General features: G+C 33.2%; 1 non-coding gene across 1 annotated transcript; it reads left to right on the top strand.

Moving 5' to 3' along the window:
* Window positions 1-1422: 1422 nt before the first annotated feature.
* Window positions 1423-1529, top strand: LOC140617766 (U6 spliceosomal RNA). The gene has a single exon (XR_012017935.1). It is a non-coding gene; the product is annotated as a U6 spliceosomal RNA (small nuclear RNA).
* The last annotated feature ends 20839 nt before the right edge of the window (window positions 1530-22368 follow it).

Here is a 22368-nt window from a genome sequence, read left to right as displayed (position 1 = left end):
TGAGTGATTTGAGAAAAAACACATAAACCATTCAGAAATTGTTATGCTGTATTTATGGAAAATAAGAAATTATCTAGAATGTTTGAGATTCATATTTATTTTATGAAAGAAGAATAAAATTCTATGTCCTGAGAACATTCTGATCAGTTAAAGAGATTTTATTACAACTTTAAACAGCCACAAATATTAAATATTTTGCTCAGATACCATTTGTTATTTTGGTTTTCTTTCCAACCATTTCTGGCCTTGCTTTTTAGATTATTAAAATCACTTGCATCTGTTATGATCTTGAGCCATGGTTCTTTTTATAGCTGACATTTTGAATTTATTTGTAATCTCATTTGCTGTTTTTTTTTCATTTTGCTTACCTTATTATCAAACAGCCTATTTCTTATTTGCAAGTCTACAGCCTCCTCTCTACTAAGATCTAGTTTACATTTTCTATGTATCTAAAAGAACAGAGAATCTGCTAAAAATAAAAAATATTTAAAGGTGACGAGTTCAGCTGCTCAGTGCTTTTTGAGTTACTACCTTTTCAGCTTCAGGAAACTTCTGAGTTAAAAGGTAACTTTGTGAACAAGTGAAGATGGCTCTGACAATCTTTTATTCTGAAGAGTACAATCACTTAAAATGAGGTTTTGAATACTGTAGATGATGAAGTATCTTATCCTTTTTGGAAATTTTTCTGCATCTAAAATATTTTGAGGATGTCAACAGGCATTTAGTAAGTCCTAGGTGATTAAATAATAGGCACATGCAAATATCTTTTCATTATGTACGTACTAAGTTTCTCTGTGATATTTCAAACCACCCACAGACTGAAGAAGCCTACCCTAAATGGGGTCTTTCTTCTACCTAGAGTATAATCAGACTCTTTCAATTTGCTTCTAATTCACTATGGGACATTTGCAGGGATATTGTCAGGTGAGTTTTCTTCTTCCATTTATATCTTTACTACTTTTCTGTAGAGTGATGGACTGAAGCTAATACTAAGAAAAACAAGACATGATTCCTTTCTCAAGGAACTTTAAATTGACTAGAAGCTATTAAAAAAAAGATGAAATTCAATAATATAAGTTATATCCCAAAATATAGACTGGGATTGGAGTGAGGTAAAGTTCACTTTTTTTTAATAAAAGGTATTTTTAGGGATAGATTGTGTGAATGATGTAATCCTATGCAAAGAAAATGAAAAAATAATGAAACTGAGAAAGTATAAGGATTCTTTGGAGTGACAGAGAATTTGGCTGGAACATTTAATTAACAGTATTGTAGATGATAAGGCTGGAAGGGTAGTTTGGGGTCATATTGTGGGGAATATAGAAAACAGGCTTAGAAGTTAAGATTTAATATGCTGAGAAAAGAAAAGGTATTTGAACAGAGGAGTAGCATGGACAAAGAATGTATTATGAAAATTTAGCCATGCTCACTTTGGCAGCACACATACTAAAATTGGAACAATACAGAGAAGATTAGCATGGCCTCTGCACAAGAGTGATGCACAAATTCATGAAGCATCCCATACTTCTAAGCATAAGAAACATAGTCAATAATATCGTAATAGTGTTGTATGGTGAACAACACTATTGTTAGCAAGATTTGCAGTGGCATAGCATAATAACATATAGAGATGTTGAATCACCTTGTTGTACATCTGAAATGAATGTAACATTGTGGGTCAACCCTACTCAAATAAAAAGATTTTAAAAAGAGAAAATTTGGCAGCAAATGTGTTAGCATACGGGGAGGAGAGACTCTTGAATTGGAGGGCCAGCCAGAAGGTGTTCATGTAGGTAGGAATTAATGGTGCTCTGAGTCAGAATAATGGAAATGCATCCTGGAGACAGTTGGGCTATCTACAGGACTGGCCATATTTTTTTCTGGGTGGCAACAGGGGGAGGCAGAGCCAACAAGATTTAAGATTTTTTTTGTGTGTGTGACCAAGAGAACAGTAAGGCTGTTAAATAGGAGTCAGGAGGAAGAGGAGGAGGAGATTTTGAGAAGATAGGATAATAATTTTAGATTCGTGTATATCAAGGTAGAGAATTCTAGCAGATTTTGTACATAGATGTAGAAACTATATGTATAGATGTTTGGAAGCATAGGAAATTATAAGATTGTTCAGGGATAGAAAGTAAACAAGAAAAAAGTTTCAAGAAAAAAAATAGGTACATATTCTTAGAATTGAAGTACATTTTTGTAAGAACTACCATAAAGGTAAAAGAAGGTGCCATAGATATCTATCAGTCTAGTAGACTTTTAACTGTCCCAGGAAAAGCTTCCTAAGGGAGGGAAGGTTTAGTTCACATCCGTAACATGATTAAGGGTTGTCAGAAAGAGATCAGGGAAAGATAGAATGCTCTGTGGATTCAGGACAATAGTTTCTTAGGCCAAACCTAGAAAGGCTCAGTGTCCTATGAGGTTCTTTCCTTGAAATATGACAAGGCCTACATATTCCTTTAAGCATAGATCTCTTAGAACTTCAAGCTACTCCCCCCCCCCCAAAGAGACTCCCTGACTTATAAGGTAATTATGTTTTTGAAGGTCTTATACAACTCTGATTTTTCCTTAATTCAAAACTGTATACCTAAAGTGCCTTGCTAAGGCCTTTAAATTTATCTTGATTTTCTGGGCAATAAGGAGAAGGTTTAGTTAATAATTCCTGCTGTCTTGGCTATAAGTGAAAATTTGGACCTATGTTTTATAGCCTTAAATCTTGCCTTCTAAAAACCTCTTCTTGAAATATACACTCTATCTGAAAATTTCCTCCATGTTCATACAGTTTTTCCTCCCATTTAATGTTTGCTACACTCTCTGACAATTTTCTTCGTAGTTTTTTGTAACATATTAAAGTGCATATTTGCTTTCATTTTTATTAGCTTTTGTATCATCCCTAGAGGCTTGTATATTCTGAAAATTAGCAAAGGATTTAAAATTATTTTACGATTCTATGAACAGTTATAAGCACAGCTTAGGGTTTTTGTAAGAGTGATAATAATACCAATACCAGTGATACCAACAAGTAGTCAAATACTACTACAAACATTAGTACTAATGTATTCATGAATGTTAGCTATGTTCTAGGACTGCCTTGCTCAATATAGTATAGTAGTCACTAGTCACATGTGGCTACTGAGTACTTGAAATGGGGCTTAAACTAAATTGAGATGTACTCTAAGTATAAAATATGCGTCAGATATAAATGGTGTTGCGCTTATATTGGACAGCACTGTTCTAGGGCATGCTAATAGAAACTTTTTAACTCTCCTTTAATCTCCACAGACTACCCCTATGGGGGGGGGGGAGAAAGATATTAGTATTATTCCCATGGTATAGATGAGAAAACAAGTAGGTCCCATTATAGCTAGCTAATCAGTGGTGGAGAAGTCATCTATTCACTCTGGCTCAAATGGAAGATCGTTTTTAAATGGAAGATAGAAGTTGTTGTTAGGCTAGAAGCACACATTTGAGAATTTGCTTCTGTCTTTGCTTTGATAGTAACGTTTCCATTTCGTATATGACACCTGAAGTTGGCTCTATTATCACTGTCAGTTTTAAACGCGCAGAACCTTTCATCTAGGTGTGCACTATTCAAGTGCATTATATATACCAAAATATATAATATACATGACAATGTGTAATGTACATCAAGCTGAATTCAAATATAAGGATAAACAACTTACTTAGACTTGGAAGTTGTTGCAGAGACTAAATGGAAGGGCCCCAGCTGTATGCTTTATTGTTGCCATCTAGCTCTTGTGTGTAGACTAGGGTATTGTTAATACCTTCATGATCCATTGGGATAAAACTTGATACCAATTGGATTTCTAGCCTCTTCTAGTTTCTAACTGGAGCTTAGAGTTTTCAGTGCCCAATAGATCCCTAGGTGGTGCTTCTTTGTAATGAATTATAGAAAGCTCCTTTGGGCCTAACTTTGATAGTGGTTCTGCTCCTGTATGGAGATGAGTCTCAGAGAAAACATACTTCAATTTTTTATGAAGTTACTTCTTTAATTTCTTCTTTAGTCAAATGTTATGCCTGTAGCTTCCTAAGATGGAAAAATTTAAAGAATATTCTCTAAGGAATCCTCGTCCTTTTCTGTTCATTTACCCTCAAGCTCCTAATAATAGCCACTGTTGTATCCAAAAGAGACTATGTCTTCTTTTTACATATCCCACATTTACTTCTTTGAGTTTCATCAGTGCCCTGATATTTGGTGACTCGAAAACCTACTCATGTATTATTAATATCACTATATGCAGTTGTACGTTTTGTACTGGCTCGTATTATATCCTTGGTAGTCAGAACGAACCAGTGTTTAATATTTCAGACTCAGGAGGAGATGTTTTGCAACTTCTCTTGGGAGGTGTTGTTCTATTGATGTCAATTCCATCCTAAGGCGCATTTGTGTTAAATGCTAATATTACAACACAGAAGAGACAATGATGCTTTGTTAAAATTTTATTTGAGGTATTTTAGGAAGTATTAAAAAATATTTGCCATTTTTTTTTTCTTGGGATACTTGTATTTCCTCAGTTAACCATGTACTGTTTTAACTTAACTAACCCTCTTTATAATTCTCAAGGTTTAGCAACCATTTGGAATATTCTTAGAACAATTTATGAAATACGCCCTCTTAGTAGCACTTTCTCTGTGTCAGGTACTGTTTTACACGCATTAGAAAATATTAATTCATTAATGCTATGATTAAAAGTATAAATATGTATATCCTGGTGATTTGAATGAATTAGGAAAACTAAGTACATTCTTGGGTATAAAATATTGTTTAAAATTATTATAGTAATAGTATTTTTGTTGATTAAAAAGCATCTAGAAAAGCATGATGTAGCACTAATATTGACTATATTTGAAAATATGTTTTTGAGAGAACGAAAGCTATCCTTTTCTGTCCTTGAAACCATCTATCTATCTGTTCATTTATCTATTCATTTATTTATTGATTAATAATTTAGAATTCTTCTTACTTCAAAAAGGCTTTTAATGGTTTCTGGTGTTTGAAAATATATATAAAAGAACAAACACATAAGCAACTAAGAAGCATGATCAGAAATAATATAAAGGAATAAAAATATTTCTGTTGGAATCCATGAGGAGATAGACACAACAACTAAACTCTATTTTTCTATTCTCTTCCTCACTACAAGAGGAAGGATCATGGGATGAATAATAATTTTTGTCTGATAAAAATTCAAATGAGATTGTCTGGAAAGTCATTTTTTTCTTGGTACTAAAGTCTAGGAGAATATTTTTTGGGGGTCTCCTACATAAGGAATGCCAAGTAAAAACATATTTCCATTGTGAGAATTAGAATCTTCTAATGATATTACATGATAACTCCACAAACACCTTTCTGCTAGTAAGCATGCTAACATAATCTGGGTTATGTTTCACTACATGGAATTTAATAAATACAAAGCACATAGAACACCTAAAAATTAGTCTGGACACAAATCCCACAGGTGCTCACATTTTCAAACTTTATTGCTTTCAGCTGAGCTTCAGTACACCCTTGAGAGCAGTTAGTTTAAAGTAGTGCATGCTGGCTAGTGATTATACTTTCTTCCATTACTTGGGGGGAATTCTCCATTTGGCATAGTTAATATGCATTCTGCAACACTGAATGATATTTTGATATTCATTCTTGCTATTTATGGACCAACAAGGGTTAGTACTTCCAAGATACTATTCTCCTTGAATTCAAGATACTCTTCTCTATGTGTTCCACAGTACCATAAACAAATTTTATCATAACAGTTATAATGGAGGTATTTTACTCGATTTAGTTTTATTTCATATTTTGATCTGTCTTCTCTGGTCCCTGAACTACTTGAGAGCAGGTACTCTCTTTTCACTGTAGTTCCAGCATCAGAACAGGTCTGACCATTAGAAACTATTTAATACATATTTGGAAAATGAATGAATAAATACTTGAATTAACTTACTACTGATTCATATTTTCATTCAAAGAGTCGTGTTCAACAGAGATCTCTAGGGATACCATAGCAATGCCCTTTAGCATATTTTTAAGTTCTTGATGATTTTATGAAGCTACTTTTCAATTTTTTTCTAATTATAGATAAAGTCATAGTTAGCCAGAAGGCTGTGCAGTGGGGATTATATTTTGATTGACACTCTGTTTCTCAGTTTTCCAGTACCAGAGAATTGATCTGTCATAATTGTATCTAGGAGGGTTCAGTTTCATGCTGGCTGTATTTATAGGAGATGAATTTATAAATCAGAATGCCAATTAATTGACTTATAAATGATGTATCTTTAACCGAGAAATCAGAATCATTGTTGGCAGAGAAGAGAGTTTCATATAAATTATAAATTATAAGATTGCATGATGAAGGCATATATGAAGACATACTCATGAAGGTACTTTAAATTACTTTAAAGTAATTTGTCCAGGGAGCTGTCCCAGTCTATTAGCCAGTTGATATTTATAGTTAAGGGATGATGGAACATAGAGCAGATGATAACAGGTGATCCATGAAAAAGTAGTTTCATAGTGGAATAAGTGAAAAAAAAAAAGTATAGACTCCTCTTGGAGGCTCTCAACTGATTATAGGAATCCTTCCATAAAGAAATTTGTTTCACTTAGTTTATATTGAATTTAATCATCTAAAGAATTTAACCTTGGAATAATTTTTATTGACTTACCCATGAACATTTACTTAAAAAAACTGTAGAGCAATGAGTGTGACAGACACTTTTCAAGGTATGCAGGGAACACATTTGTGAATTAGACCAACATTCTGGAGTTTCCTAGCACTAATAATTGCAGTGGGATGGAAGTAGGGTGGGGTGGATAGTCAGTAGAAAAGGAAGAAAAGAAACAAAAAGAAATTATGTTTTACGATACGTGTTATCATGCAACTAAACAAGATACTGAGATTCTGAATCACAGGAAGCAACCTACTTTAGACGGTGACAGATCAAGGACTATATCTATGAGGAAGTGAGGTATAAACTGTATGGTATATAAACTGTGAAGGCTGAGAAGGAGCCAGCCATGCAAAGAGGATTGAGGCAGAGAGAACATCATGTGCAACTGAAGGATGTTCAGTGGAAACAATCTCAGAAAATACTGTTCTTTATGTATTTAGAACCAACGAACAGTTCTATAAGGCCGAGTTAAATTTCAGCTGCACAAACTCAGACTCCCCAGAAGGACCTGAAAAAGGTAATTCATTCTTGGGGAAAAATAGGGTTTCTGCTTCACCTTTTGTTTCTAAATAAGAGTAAAAGGAGAGGCCCCTGGATGGCTGAGTTGGTTAAGTATCTGCCTTTGGCTCAGATCATGATCCTGGGGTCCTGGGATCAAGCCCTATGTTGGGCTCCCTGTTCAGCAGGGAATCTGCTTCTCCCTCTGTGCCTCCTCACCATTTGTGCATGTGCTCTCTCTCTCAAATAAATAAATAAAATGTTTTTTTTTAAAAGAAAAAAGGTGTTTCTTTCTAGATGCCCCCTAGTTTTTGCCTACATGTAAAGCTCTCCCAAATACAGGAGTCTCCCCTGAGTTGTGGTCAAGGTGAATATGCTCTAGCTTTGGTGTCTGAGTTTTCTTTCCTTTCTAACGCTCCTTCCCCTAATGTGATTTTTTCCCCTATTGTACTGTGCAAGTTATTATTATTATTATTAGTCCAAATGTTAGTAACAATACAACCTTCTTACATGGATGTAAGTGATGTGATGTTATTTGGTGACAGAAATGACATTTCATTGTGGTGACCTGGCTTCATTGCATATTCCTGCCTTGGCAGTCCTGTACTATGACTCTTGGGTCAGGTTTCTCTCTCATCCTGGAATGCAACCCAAAGATGTGGATGGCTGAATTGAGTGTGGCCTATTCTCCCCAAATGACTTCAAAAGCTAGATTGCTCTAGTTTTACAATTCATTTTAAGCACCCGCTGATACCTCAAAGAAAATAGTCTTTCACCATTTATCTGGACTCTCAGCTTCTTCAGTCACTGGCAGTCAGGAACTGATGGATTGACTTTCTGCAGTTCAGAGTTCAGGCTACATCAGAAATGAGAAAGGCCATTTTGAGGACTTCAGAAAGGGAGAAGGGGAGGGAGAACAGTGCAATGAACATCTAGAGGTATGCCTTCAGGTGAAGTTTAGTTCTGTTATTTTAAAAGGTCTCAGAGGAAAGGGAATCAAGCCGTGGAAAGAAAACTCTGGAGAAGCAAACGTAATCTTGTTGGGAGAGACAAACGACACTCTTACTCCCCACACACCCAAATTATGAGTAATCTTTCTCTGCATATGGGAAACACTCTTCCTCTGGTAATAGGGGCCAAAATCAGTAAACTTAATTGTAATATGTTTACAAAACCAACCCTAAAACTAGGTTCAATTGTTAAGAATGTGGGCATCTTGGGGTGCCTGGGTGGCTCTGTGGGCTAAGGGGCTAAGCTTCTGACTCTTGATTTTGGCTCAGGACATAATCTCAGGGTCGTTAGATTGAGCCCCACATTGAGCTCCGTGTTCAACAGGGAGTCTGCTTTTCCCCTCTCCCTCTGCCCTTCCCCCTACTTTCTCTCTTAAATAAATAAATCTTAAAAGAAAAACAGAATGTGGGCATATTTTCCTCCAACACTTATTTTTTCATAAAAATTTAAGACAGGATTTCTAGTTGCAATTGTATTAATAATGGCTATTATTTTTGTTGATTATAAAAAGATATGTAAAGTTTTGACTTGAAATACAGACACACACACACACACACACACACACACACAAATAAGACACTGTCATAATTTTAACTGCCAACCATTCTGTTTCCATACCTTTAACTGTTTTAAACATTTAACACATTTAAACATGCAAGAAAGTGGGGTAGAGGGACACATATAATTTTCTTATAAATCAGGTGCCTAGGTCTTGCCACATGGAATAAATATCATAACTCAGTTTTAAAAAATCCTTATGGCAAATTACAGTTGCTGAGATTAAAGTGTTCCTTACTTTTTAGATGAGAGCTTTATGATAGGGAAGATCACTTCGTAAAAGTGACACTTAGATTGCAAAGTAGATTGATATCTTCATTTAATCTTCTTGGTTATATGGTAATTTTGTTCATCTTCAGTTCGTGGTTTCAAACTCAAATGCCTGGGGAGGCCAGACAGGGAAAGAAAGAGAGAGAGAGAGAGAAAGGGAGGAAGGGAGGAAGGGAGGCAGTGTTGCAGGGAGGGAAGGCGGGGCCAGGGCAGCACAATAGGAAGTGGTGGTGATTGCAGTGACCTGAAGTGTGCTCCCCATAGAGAGAGGAGGCAGCCTCAGGTTAGCTCCAGTAATTACTGTCAAGTGGGAATGTGATTGTTGAGTACTGGATGTCCCACTTTCAAAGGGAAACTGAAAACTCAAAATTTCACAGGAAAAATCCTTATTTTTTATTGTATTTTATTTTTTTAAAGATTTTACTTATTTATTCATGAAAGACACAGAGAGAAAGGCAGAGACACAGGCAGAGGGAGAAGCAGACTCTATGCAGGGAGCCCAATGCAGAACTCAATCCTGGGACTCCGGGACCACGCCCTGAACTGAAAGCAGATGCTCAACGACTGAGCCACCCAGGCCTCCCTATCCTTATTTTTAAATACTAGTAACTCACTCAGTTTTGCTGTTGTTGATTTTAACTGAGTGGAAAAAAAAAACCAACTAGGTCACAGACTGTTAGTTTAGAGTCTTTTAACTAGAGAGAAGAGATTGCTGAACTTGCTCCTAGATTTAATGATTGTTAATTTTTTTTATTTTGGGACCAGTCCACCACCATGGAATCCCTAATTATAAAGGCATTCCTGAATTTTTGTTAAATGAAAAAGTCTAGAAACTAAAATCTGGAAATGCAGAAAGGCTTAAAATCAGACAATGACCAAAATTAACCCTTTTTGAAAGAGGAAAAAACTTCTATGAAACTTACATTCAAATTGCATAGTTTACTGATTTATTCATTGAGAATTTAGTATTGAAGAACCTGGGTATGGAAATCAAGGGCAGTGATAACCTCCTCATCTGTAAATTATGCTAAGGTGACCTTTATTCAGATCATACACATTCACTTTAAATAGAACCTCTATAGGTTCTTTATTGAAATACTGATGTTCAGAAGAATTATGGCCTGAATTATGTAAAAAGATAGATATGATAAAATTATGAAGGTTGTTATCCAAGAGTAAACATCAGCAAGTATATATAACAAGGGAATCATTAAAATATAGGACTTAAATGTTTTATTTTAATTTACACAGTTTTTTATTTATGTGTTTTTCTGAGGTATTAGATCTCTAATAAAGAAAGCAGAGTTTTTGCACCCTTGCACACTTTTATGTATGTTTCTAATTAAGTCAGTGCATGCTCCTTGTCTTTAGTCTACGATACACAGTTTTCTAGACATGTATGTTGTACCAAATTTTTTCATCTTTCTAATATTGCTAAGCTAAAATTGAGAACATTTAGATTATACTGGGCTAGTTGTAATGAATAATCTATCATTTTTACCATTCATATTTGTCAGTAAAATATTAGCATGAAAATATCCCAGGTATAAAAGAAATACATTTTTCTATTGTAAAAGAAAAAAAAAACCCTTGCATTTTAAGAAAAATTCTGAATATTCTGCATTTGGATAATTTTCAGCAATGTGTTAATGCTGATAAGGAAGTCCTTAGCCTCTATTACTACATGTTGTTCTGAAGCTGGAAAAATTAGGTATATGTGACAATGAATTTCAATGCATAGTTTCATCAAAGTGATGGATACTCTATTAATGGTCTTATTTTCCTCTTATAATTTTTTTGCAGCAAGGTGTTGGATGACCTTGCATATACTTGGTAATAATGAGTTTCATTTACACATCTTTTTTCCAAGAATATGAAATTATTAAATTGAAAAATATTTTTAAAAGGACTCATATCACCTAGCGTGATAGGTTTAAGCGTCTATCTTATGATAGATTTCATGACAGTCTGCTATATGCCAGTAGTTGTGCTTATAGTTCATATAAAATAATGATTAACTTTTATAATTTGAGGCAATTATTTTCATGAAATGATTCGGAATTGAATTATCAATGCCATAAAATTATCTTTAACGTTTTTCTATTTTAGGTAGTAAAAATAGATTTGAGCACTAAATTTCAAGTTCTAAACAAGTGAATTGAAACTCAATTTAAGGAAATAATAAGAAATGGTAGAAAATTGGAGCTTGAAGAGTGTGTGGCTTATTGAAAAACAAATATTGGATTTGTGAAGATTAATGATGGGGGGAATGAGAATCTGCACAACAGAAATCTCTATCATCTTGTATGTATTATTAAAACATTGTTTTCTTTATTTCATTGGAACTAGTAAATTAGATAGCTAATGGTTTATTTTTTTAGGTGAGGAATTACCTTGTGTCACCCAAAGTTGCTCTGGGTTTGCCTGTATTTATGTAGTATTTGAAAGACATAAAGCTCTTTCATAATTATGATGTTTAGTTCTCACATCACTAATGTGAAATATGTAGGGAACCTATTTATATTCTTATTTTACAAATGAGGAATTTGATTTGCAATAAATGCATACAGCTAATAATTAGGAGAGCCAAGCCTTGAACACAAGCTTTTGGATTCCTATCAGTTTTCTTTTTGAGGATTTAAAGTCCTTGCTCAATAGTAGAGGCAAGATCAATCTATTATTAAATCAGATTAGGCTCTAACCTAGATCTTTTGACAAAAATATAAATTCTCAATTTCCCCCCACTACCTTATGCTTATTTTGGCATCCTCATATAAGAGTAAGGCCTTAGTTGTGTGACATAGAGTAAATTAATATGCCTCTCTCTGTAAGTCTTAGGTTTCCCTTTGGTAAAATCAAGACAATGGGACTCTTGATTTTTTGTTTCTTTCAGTGATCTCGTATAAAGTGCAATTGAATAAAAAGCAGTCAACACTGTATGGGGAGAACACATATTGGCAGCCTAAATCTCATATATGATTAATATGCGAAGAAACATAAAGTTCAGCTTGCAAATAAATAAGAAAAAATATGCACAATAAAAGTATGCAAAGGATATGAATAAATAATTTACTGAAGAATTATAAAAATGACCAATAAATATATGAAAAGACACACAGCCCGTCTGGCCATCAATAATAAGTTTTTTTCTATAGATTAGCAAATATTAAAACCTGTTGTTAATATGAAATGTTGACAAATATGTGGAGGAAACAGATTATACAGATATATATTTAGTAAAATTTAAAACTTAAAATTTAAAATTTAAATTTAATAAAATTTAAAATTTAAAAAGATATATTTAGTAAAAACAAAATGGTGACTCGATTTAGAGGATAATTTGGCATGATTTATCAAGAAAATAAAAATTCTGTATCTTTCAGGTTTTTCATTCCTAGATATCTATTAATGGAACTGTGTGTATATATAAATGAAAAGATATGTTATAGCATTGTGTGAAATACTAAAAAGTTGGAAACAACCTGGGTGCCTGGGTGCCTTAGTTGGTTAAGTGTCCAATTTTTGCTTTTGGCTCAGGTTATAATCTCAGAGCTGTGAGATCGAGCCCTCTGTCAAGCTCCATACTCAGTGGGGAATCTGCTTGAGATTCTCTCTCCCTCCTCTCCTGCCCCTCCCTGGTGCCCCTCCCCTTGCTCATGCTTTCTTGCTCTCTCTCTCAAAAATAAATAAATAAAATCTTTAAAAAAAGTTGGAAACAACCTAAATGTCCATCAATCCAAGGAAAATTAATTAAATTATGCTTCATATATGCAATGGCATATTAATCATCATAAAAAATGAGGGGTCTGTGAGCTGTCATAAAATACTTTAAAATATATTAAATGAACACAGCAAACTACAATATTTGCAAGACAAAACATGCAGTATGATTATGCTTATGCTTATATAGTTTCATTCCCCCCAAAAAACATGCAACCTAAGTATATGTTTTATACATATATGAAATCACAGAAGGAGGTGTGAGGGAGATCCACCAAACCATTGCCAGCATTTTCCTTTGAGGAAAAAATAAACTTGGGGGTTGGGATAATAATATGAGAGGGAGATCACTTTCATTATGTATACTTCTTTATTTTTTAAAAAAGTATAACCAGGAATATATTTATATTTATATCAGATACATTAAAACTTTAAAATTGGGGCTTGTTATTCTCCATTCATTATATGAAAAGGAACGTGGTATCAATTGGTCCCATTCTTATTATTTTATTTTGATTACTTGGTTAAGATGGTGTCTGTGATATTCTAATCAAATATACATAACCTGAGTATAATTTTGAGGAAATATCCCCAATTGTTTGAGAAGTCCATATAAGAGGACATGACCTTTGGTTAATCCTTAAACTGGAGTTGGGCATTTGGAGGTTCCTCATCTCCTTCCCTGTCCTCAGAATGTACCTTTTGGCTGTCATTCCCACACTAGGAGCTGTTTGAAGGACATGGCCCTGAGAGAGTAAGGTGTTGTTGAGACCATATGGACAGTGTATAAACTGAACCCAATTAAGGCTTCTGTATAAACTTTTAAGCTAAAGTGTCTTGCTGCAGTCCAAGACAAGCCATGCGTGTAAGTTCCCTTGCTTATTAAATCTGCCACCTACCAATCTGAAGTGGCCTGTTTGTTCTCTCCTTGCCCTTCATGGATGGGTGACAGTTTTTGAACCAAAACCAATTTGTGAGATTTTTTTCTTAAAAAATATCAATGTGAAAAATGCAAAAACAGATGGGTAAAACTGTTCTGGATTAAAGAGACTGAAGAGACATGACAATTAAACACAAAACATGATCTGGGATTTTATTTTGCAATTAAAGAACAATATTGGAACAACTAGAGATATCCAGATTAGATCTACAGATTAAAACATAGTGGTTAGTAATACTTGGCATATAAACCTACTAGGTATAAAATTCTAGGGTCATCCTTTCTTTTAGAATTTGACTGTACTGTTATACTATCTACTAGCAAGAGTGCTTCTACAGATAGACTGAGGTCAACCTAGCTTGTGAATTTTTGTTTTCCTACGTGGGTGTTTGTATGATTCTTTGGTCTTTATAGTTCAGTGACTTCCAGAGGTTTTGTCTCAGTGCTGACCTTATTGTATTGATTTTTCTTGGAACATGATAAATTTCTTTGATCTGCAGACTAAAGCCATCATTTCAGGATTGTTTTCTTCTATTTTAGATTTGAGTATTTTTTTCTATTCTATTTGTTCAGTTCTCTCATTTTTTATTCCAGGAAAACACATCAGTAATGCACTTCTTAGATCTTTTTACTTGTGTCTTATGTCTTTTATCATCAATTTCAAATCATTGTTCTTTTTTCATGATTTCTGTGAATTGCAGAATTCTATTCATTATATTCCTGATTGTGTGTCTAAAATGTGTGTGTCTGGGTACTAATGTAGCTGTTGTCTCTGTTGTCCTGTTTTTCCTCTTATTTTCCTATTCATGAGCTCATAAGCTCTCTTTTCACCTCTTTTAGTAATCTCTTTTTTGAACATTGAATCTGCTCCTTGCTCTTTAAAAAAATTTTTTTTAAAGAAAGAGTTTACAGCTATAATTTCTTTGAGGGAGTAGAACTCTGACTTTTCACATGCTTTAGTGGGTAAATTTTCAATTGGTTTGTAGTCCTCATCTGCCTCTTTTCTTCCCCCCCTCCAATTTAATGCATGTTCCATATTGGTTTTTTTTGGATTATGTCTTATCCTCAAATGGAATTGCCTGATGTCTGGAATGAGAGCGAGAGAGGAGATATGGGGAAGGAGGAGATCTATGACTACATGCACTTACCATTTGTGACCTTGAAGAGGCTTTCATCAAATCTGTCATTTTATTACTTTTTAAAAAAAATCTGGGCACAAAAGTTTTTTTTTTAGGAGGATGATATGGCTCAGAATAAGGTCCCTTGTACATGGAATTTGCTGTATTTCAATCTGGTAATTGTTGCCCTCTTAATCTTCCTCCTAATTACTAATTCATGTCTGGTAATCTTCACACTACTGAGAATTTAGGGGATGAATAATAGAAATAAAGTGACAGGATGATTCAATCCCTAATGTTTAATGAATGATTTATGAATATTTAAAGGAATCAAATCTTTATAGGACCACCACCTCTTCTGCTGCCCATCCATCCTTTAGATTTCAATGTTCCAATCAGAGTCATAGCTTAAACTTTCCTAGACTGAGGTACTCATTTGGGGGTGGGCAGCTGATTCTGTATTTTCCAGAGCTCCAGTAGGCACAAACTGACTCTTTAGCATTTCTCTTCTTGGTTCAGATTCCATGGTGTTTGGTAGGTGAATTTCATCATATGAGCTTTGGAATTGAGAGAGTTAATTTATTGAATATGGATTATTTTCTCTGCTCTTCATTTAAAAAAAACTTTATGGTAAGGTTTTTGTTGTTTTGTGGGAAAGATCTAGGAACAAATAAAAATGCTTTTATTCAAACACTGTAAACATAAAGCTATCTGTGAGGTAAACTGTTATTTCTGTGTCCTTATCTTCTTTAAATTTAATGGGGGCTATAGATGCTGAATGTGAGTCATAACAAGTGAAATTCAAAAGAGCTTGATATCTTGGAGGAAATAGAAGTAGCTGGATTCAGATCTCCTATGTGAACTTTACAATCCTACTTGGGTTTGTAGGCAATATACTTCATGCTTATGAATATGTATTAACTACAACACAGATTGCTTGAAATTTTTAACTTAATTTCGTTGTAGCAGACAGCCTGAATCTATAATTATGCTACAGTTTACTGTTGTGTGAAACTCCACTTGATACTAATTATACTTAATGGTTATAGTTCTTAACAATAATTACAGTACAAAATCTGTAAAGCAGAATTCTCTTTACTCATTTGGTAGACTGGATTTTTAGTAAGAGCAAGAGATCTATAACTTTAGCAATATGAATGTCCCAGCCATAAATTATATGTAGCACCTGAATACTACCCAGGCTAAATCATTTAGTGATACATTAGAATTATAGTGGACTTCACGGTGAGTTCCATATGTCTTCCGTCATCAACATCATTTTATTTTTACAAGGTAATGATCAGAGGCAAGTAACTTTTATAGTTGTAAAAAAAAAAAAAAGACTGAATTTAGGTACTATTTTTGGTAGTATCAGCTGTCACAAATCAGACCAGTCACCTCACGAGATACAAATAACTATGCCAGATAAAATAATTATTTCAACATCATTCCACCTTAAACATAAGGCCTGATACTCTTAAAACTCGTAACAGAAAACAAGGAAGACTCTCCTAAACATTGGTCTTAGCAGTGATTTTTTGAAGATGACACCAAAAGCACAACACAAAAGCAAAAATCAATAACTAGAACTATATCAAACTTAAAAGCTTCTGCATAGCAGAAAAAATATTTTCAAAATGAAAGGCAACCTACATAATGTGAAAAAATATTTGCAAACCATATACTGAATAGAGAGTTAATATCCAAAATATATAAAGAACTTCTACAACTCAATAACAACAACAACAACAACCTGATTTAAAAATCTGATTTAAAACAATCTGATTTAAAAATGGGCAGAGGAACTACATAGACATTTTTCTAAAGAAGACATACAGATGCCCAACAGGTACATGAAAAGATGTTCAGCATTACAAATCATCAGGGAAATGTAGGTCAAAATCACAGTGAGGTATCACCTCACACCTGTTAAAATGACTGTTATAAAAAAAAATAAAAAATAGGTGTTTTCGAGGTTGTTGAGAAAAGGGAACACTCATACACCATTGGTAGGAATATAAATTGATGCAGCCCCTTTGGAAAACTGTATGGAGTTTCCTCAAAACATTAAAAATAGAGGCTACAGAGAATATATCTTTGGAGTACCTAGGTATTTCAGTGGGTTAAGTATCTGCCTTCAGCTCAGGTCATGATCCCAGGCTCCTGGGATCAAGTCTCTGCTCAGTGGAGTGTCTGTTTCTCTCTCTCTCTCTCTGCCTCTCCCTCTGCAGCTCCCTCGTTTGTGCTCTCTCAAATAAATAAATAAATGAATAAATAAATAAATAAAGTATTTGAAAATAATTTAAAAAAGAACTACCATACAATCCAGAAGTTCTACTTCTAGGTATTTATCCAAAGAGAATAAAAGCACTAATTCAAAAATGTATATGAACTTCCATATCTGTTGCAGCATTATCTTGACAATAGCCAAGAGCAGTTGGTGTCCGTTTTTAGATTCACCTTAATTCATGGAAACTGAATTGAGGAGACTCCAGGATGCTAGTGGTCCCAGGTACCTGGCTGAAGCAAAGATAAATTCTTCTTAGAGGAAAATAACATCATCTTAGCCCTCAAAATAATATTTCCACAATTTTACAAATAAAGTTCTTGTTCATCCTAAAACATAATTTGGAAACTGAGAAAATAAGGTAACACAACAGAAAATAAGAAGAAATAGTGGGCAATAGAAAAAGACTGGTAAGGACTCCTGCTTTTGGACCTGTAAGACAAAGAATAAAATATAGACTATTTAAAAGCATTGGTCAACTGAAGGACATAAAGCCAATTTAAAAAAATTAAAATTATATTTAGTATTAATTGCCACATTGCCATTATGATAGAAATCAATAACAAAAAGATGATCTCTATGTTTGGAAAGTAAGAAATATATTTCTAGATAATTAGTAGGACAGAAGAAGAATCACAATGGAAAACAGATAACATTTGAAACTAAATGATAATAAAATAGTACCTAATAAAACTTATGAGGTGCAATGAAAGCTTAGAGGGAAATTATAGCTTTAAAATAGTGTATTAGAAATATGTTAGTTTTGAAATTATATGTTAGAAAAGAATTAAGGCCAATAAGCAGTAAGTGAAAGAAGAAAAAGAATGATAAATTACACCAAAGGCTATAGGAGAAGAAAATAATAAAGAGTAGAAATTAATTAAATAAAAATGAGCATACAATAAGGAGTATTAATAAATCCAAAAATGATATTATTATTAAGAGAGATAAAGCAAAAATAATTAATATCAGGAATGCAAAAAAAATCTTTGCATATCCTGCAGACAATAAAAAGAGAAAAAGAGGATATTTGAAATAGAACTTTCTAACTATAAATTTAAAAATTTTGATTATATATATAAATTCCTAAAAATGCATTCTAACAAAAATGGTAAAAGAAGAAATAAAAATCTAAATAGTACCATAATACTAAAACTAAATCTATAATATAGTCCATAATTATAAACACAATACCTACAACTCAGTGTTGATAAAGCTTAAACAATGAAATATACCAAATACTTAAAGTTTTGGACAATCTCTTTCAGAGAATAGAAAAAGCAGAAATATTCCTCAGTGCATTTTATGATCTTGAGCCTGACAAGAATATAAAAGAAGGAAAATTATAGGACTATCTCACACAAGAAGGTAGATGAAAACATCCTAAATAAAACAACAACAATAAAAAACAAATACAAGAGTAATGTACATGGGAGGTGTGTGTATGTATGTGTAGAGATAGAACAAATGATTTATGTATGTATGTAGTGTGTTATGCGTAAGTGTGTGTGTGTAGAGGAAGACAGCAGGTATTCCTAAAAGACAAGCTGGGTTTAACATTGGAAAAAAAAATCCATTACTGAAATTTCCAAAGTAAGAGAATAAAGGAGAAATATATGATTATCTCAGTAGATTAACAAATAACACTTGTAAAATTCAACATCCACTCATATAAAACATTCAGAAAAAGCAAAGACTACAAGTGACCTTTTGAAAAGTGATAAGTATTACTTACAGGGAGTATTATATATGGATAAATAATTAGAATTAATAAGAAAGTTTGCCAGATATAATTTCATGATATAGAAATCAATTTATTTTTATATACTTGTAACAAAGTGATACCATTAAAAATTTGTGTGTATACATACATCATTTATATATGGATATATGTATACACACACACACACACACACACACACACACCCTACATCTTGTTCATCCATTCATCTACCAATAAACCCTTGGATTACTTCCATATCTTCGCTATTATAAATAATGCTGCAATAAACTAGGGTGCATATATCTATTCAAATTAGTGATTTTTTCTTTGGGGGCATAAGTATTTAGTAGTGGAATTACTGGATCATGTATTATTACATTTTTGAGGAAACTCCATACTGTTTCCACAGCGGCTGCACCAATTTACATTCCCACCAGCAGTGCCAGAGATTTTCCTTTTCTCCACATTCTTGTCAGCACTTGTTATTTCTTATCTTTTTGATAATAGACATTCTAACAGGTATAAGGTAACATCTCATTGTGGTTTTGATTTGCAATTCCCTGATAATTAGTGATGTTGAACATATTTTAATATATCTGTTGGCTCTCTCTAGTCTTTTTTGGAAAAATGTCTATTCACATCCTCTGCCTATTTTTAATTGGCTTATTTGGGGGGTTTTTTGGTGTTGAGTTGTATGAGTTCTTTATATATTCTGGATACTAATTAGAATTAGATATATCATTTGCAAATATCTTCTCCCATTCAAGTGAGTTGCCTTTTGGTTTTGTTGATGGTTTCTCTTGCTGTGAAAAGACTTTCTACTTCTACTTTATTTTAAATTAATGATACTGCTGTTTTAGAGTAGCATTATTTATTTGTTTATGTTTATGACAAGACACTGTTAACTTCAATAGGCTTTGTGTATGAGGGTGCTCATTCTCACCAAGGCTCTAACTTAGTCTCCAGAGAAAATAACACAGTCATCCACTTGAAGGTAATAGTTGTATTAGAAGATTCTTTTTTTTTTTTGTATTAGGAGATTCTTGAACTTTATAGACTCAAGGATTTTTACAACCCAAAGATACTATTTTTCTAGCCATATTTTCTTTTGCTTTAAAGAAATGGTAACTTGATGATAGGCTTTTTCCAAATACATAAATTAATTTGAGGGGGGGAATAGAATCTAATTAGTCTTTTATAATAGCTCTTAATGTGTATAATTTCTGTGTATGTATATGTAACATAGAGAAAAGATATAAACATATATGTATGGAATGGCATGAATATATGTGATATGAATATATGATATACAAAAATATATGGTACATATATGTGTGACTGTACATAGATAATATATAATTGTGATTTTTTCCGCCATTGTAAATATGCACAAGAGTGATGATCAGTCCTGGAGTTATTTGGCAAATATGTTTATTTTAATTTTTTTGGCAAATATATTTAATTGTGTCTTTATATATTTAAAATCTTATTAGCTATGATGAGTCACTGCTAATAGTTATCCTTGGATATCTGGTATGCTATATGAATAACTGTTTATTCATATCTAGTAAATCAAGACTACATATAAGTCAACATCAGAAATTGATTCCATTTTATAACAGACTAGTAGCAACGAATTTGGTTTTAGGCAGTAATTGTTGATAAGGTCAACTACTATTTTGATTCTTATATTGGCTCTTTTAGAATTTTTGTCTGGTTAATGGCGATGTCTTTGCCCACATAATTCATATCCAAATAGATAATTCATGTTTTTGTCTAAAGATGTCTTCCTGTGTAAGTCAGAGGATGCTAATTGTCCCCAACTTCTTTCATTATAACTCTTAAGAGACTTTTAAAAAAAGTAATCTTTCTATATTTACAATGTCTTTGCAAACTTTAATTTGTAATTTAAATAATCCTTTGAACACTTCTCAGAAAACATGACTATTACAGAATTGTCAGAGATAATGTGAATAATTAATGCTTGTTGTTGCTTTCACAAACCATATTCTTTCAATAGTTTTTCTTCTTATAAATTTGCCAGAGAAAGTAGTGAGAAATAATTTGAGCTCCAACTTGCAGTATTTGAAGGTATCTTTATATATACAAAATAGGTTAATTGTTTACTGGTTAGCCACCCTATTGGAAATAGAGTAAGGCATGAATGAAAATGTATATTCTTTTATAATGACAATAAAATAGCATATATTTATTTGATACATAATTGTTTAAATGTATTTTTATATGTATGTCATCAAGATGGGACTTTATACCTTGATACATTTTTCAATAAGTGTGCAATTCAGTGAAGTCCATATGATGCAAGAGTAGAATAGTTTTCTGAAATTAGCATATAATTCTCTTTTAGTTTTCTTTAGAATATGGCAGACATCAAGTATTTTGAAGAAATGACTTGCAAAGTGTATAACCCTCAATGCAGATAATATACAGTTACTGAAAGCAGTAAAAATCTACAAGATATTCATGGATACAGACTTCACTTCAAATTAAACAGGTTATAAATTTATATGAGTTTTAGGTAAGAAATTTTCAATTGCACATAACAGAAAACTTTTCATTAAACTAGTCTAAAGCATGAGTAAGTGTATTATCATATATAATATGGCAATCCAGAGGTAGGGGATACTTCAAGCATAGTATGGATTAGTGACTAAGTGATGTCAGCAGATACCCAAGATCTTTTGGTTGATCACCTAAACTGTCTTCACAACCAGCTTTATCCTAAGGCTAATTCCTCCTTCATGGTGGTAAAATGGCTTTGGCCATTTTGAGCTATTTGCTCTTTTTTACGTGCAGTATGGGAGAGTTAGAAAAATATACCTTTTCTAACTCTGAAACATCAGCCCACCAAGTTTTGTCACATACCCATGCTTGGATAAATAATATATACCATGGGAATGTCCTTAGATAATAAATTTAGAGAAAACAGAATCAGTCCAAATCCAGGGATTAGGAGTGGTTCAACTTCTTGGAAACTCATGGATGAATGGGTAAGATGGACTATCAGAATAAAATTAGGCTCCTACTAGGAAGGAGCAAGTGGAAAGATGAGGCACTAATAGACAGGACCTTCTAGTTCCCACTATAATCATATACTGAAAAGTTGAAAGAAATAACAAAATATTAGTAAGCAGTATGAGGGGTAATGACAACTATATTTTGAGTAAAATAGTAAAAATATTTATGAGACACATAGTCTTTTTGTAAAATCTAAAAGTGTAACCACAAAGCATTAACTAAGACTATAACTGCCCTAGAGGTAGGGATGTCCTTATGTATTGCCCCAGGGACATATTGGGAGTCTGTCAGGAGGTTTGGTACTAATTGCTGCTAGATGTTCATAGATGTCTGTTAAGTTTATTTTACCCTGTGACCCATGTGATCTATCCTTCTGAGTGCTCTGTGTATATTAACTCATCTAATTCTCATAGCGACCTTAGGAGGAAGTTACTATTTTATTTTTTCTATTTTATAGGTGAAGAACAAGAAAAACAAGAAATAGAATAATTGAGAATAAATGGATTTGAAATAC

The sequence above is a fragment of the Canis lupus genome, chromosome 25 (genome assembly GCF_048164855.1).
Source record: "Canis lupus baileyi chromosome 25, mCanLup2.hap1, whole genome shotgun sequence".
NCBI lineage: Eukaryota > Metazoa > Chordata > Mammalia > Carnivora > Canidae > Canis > Canis lupus.
This window is presented reverse-complemented; position numbering and strand designations above follow the sequence as displayed.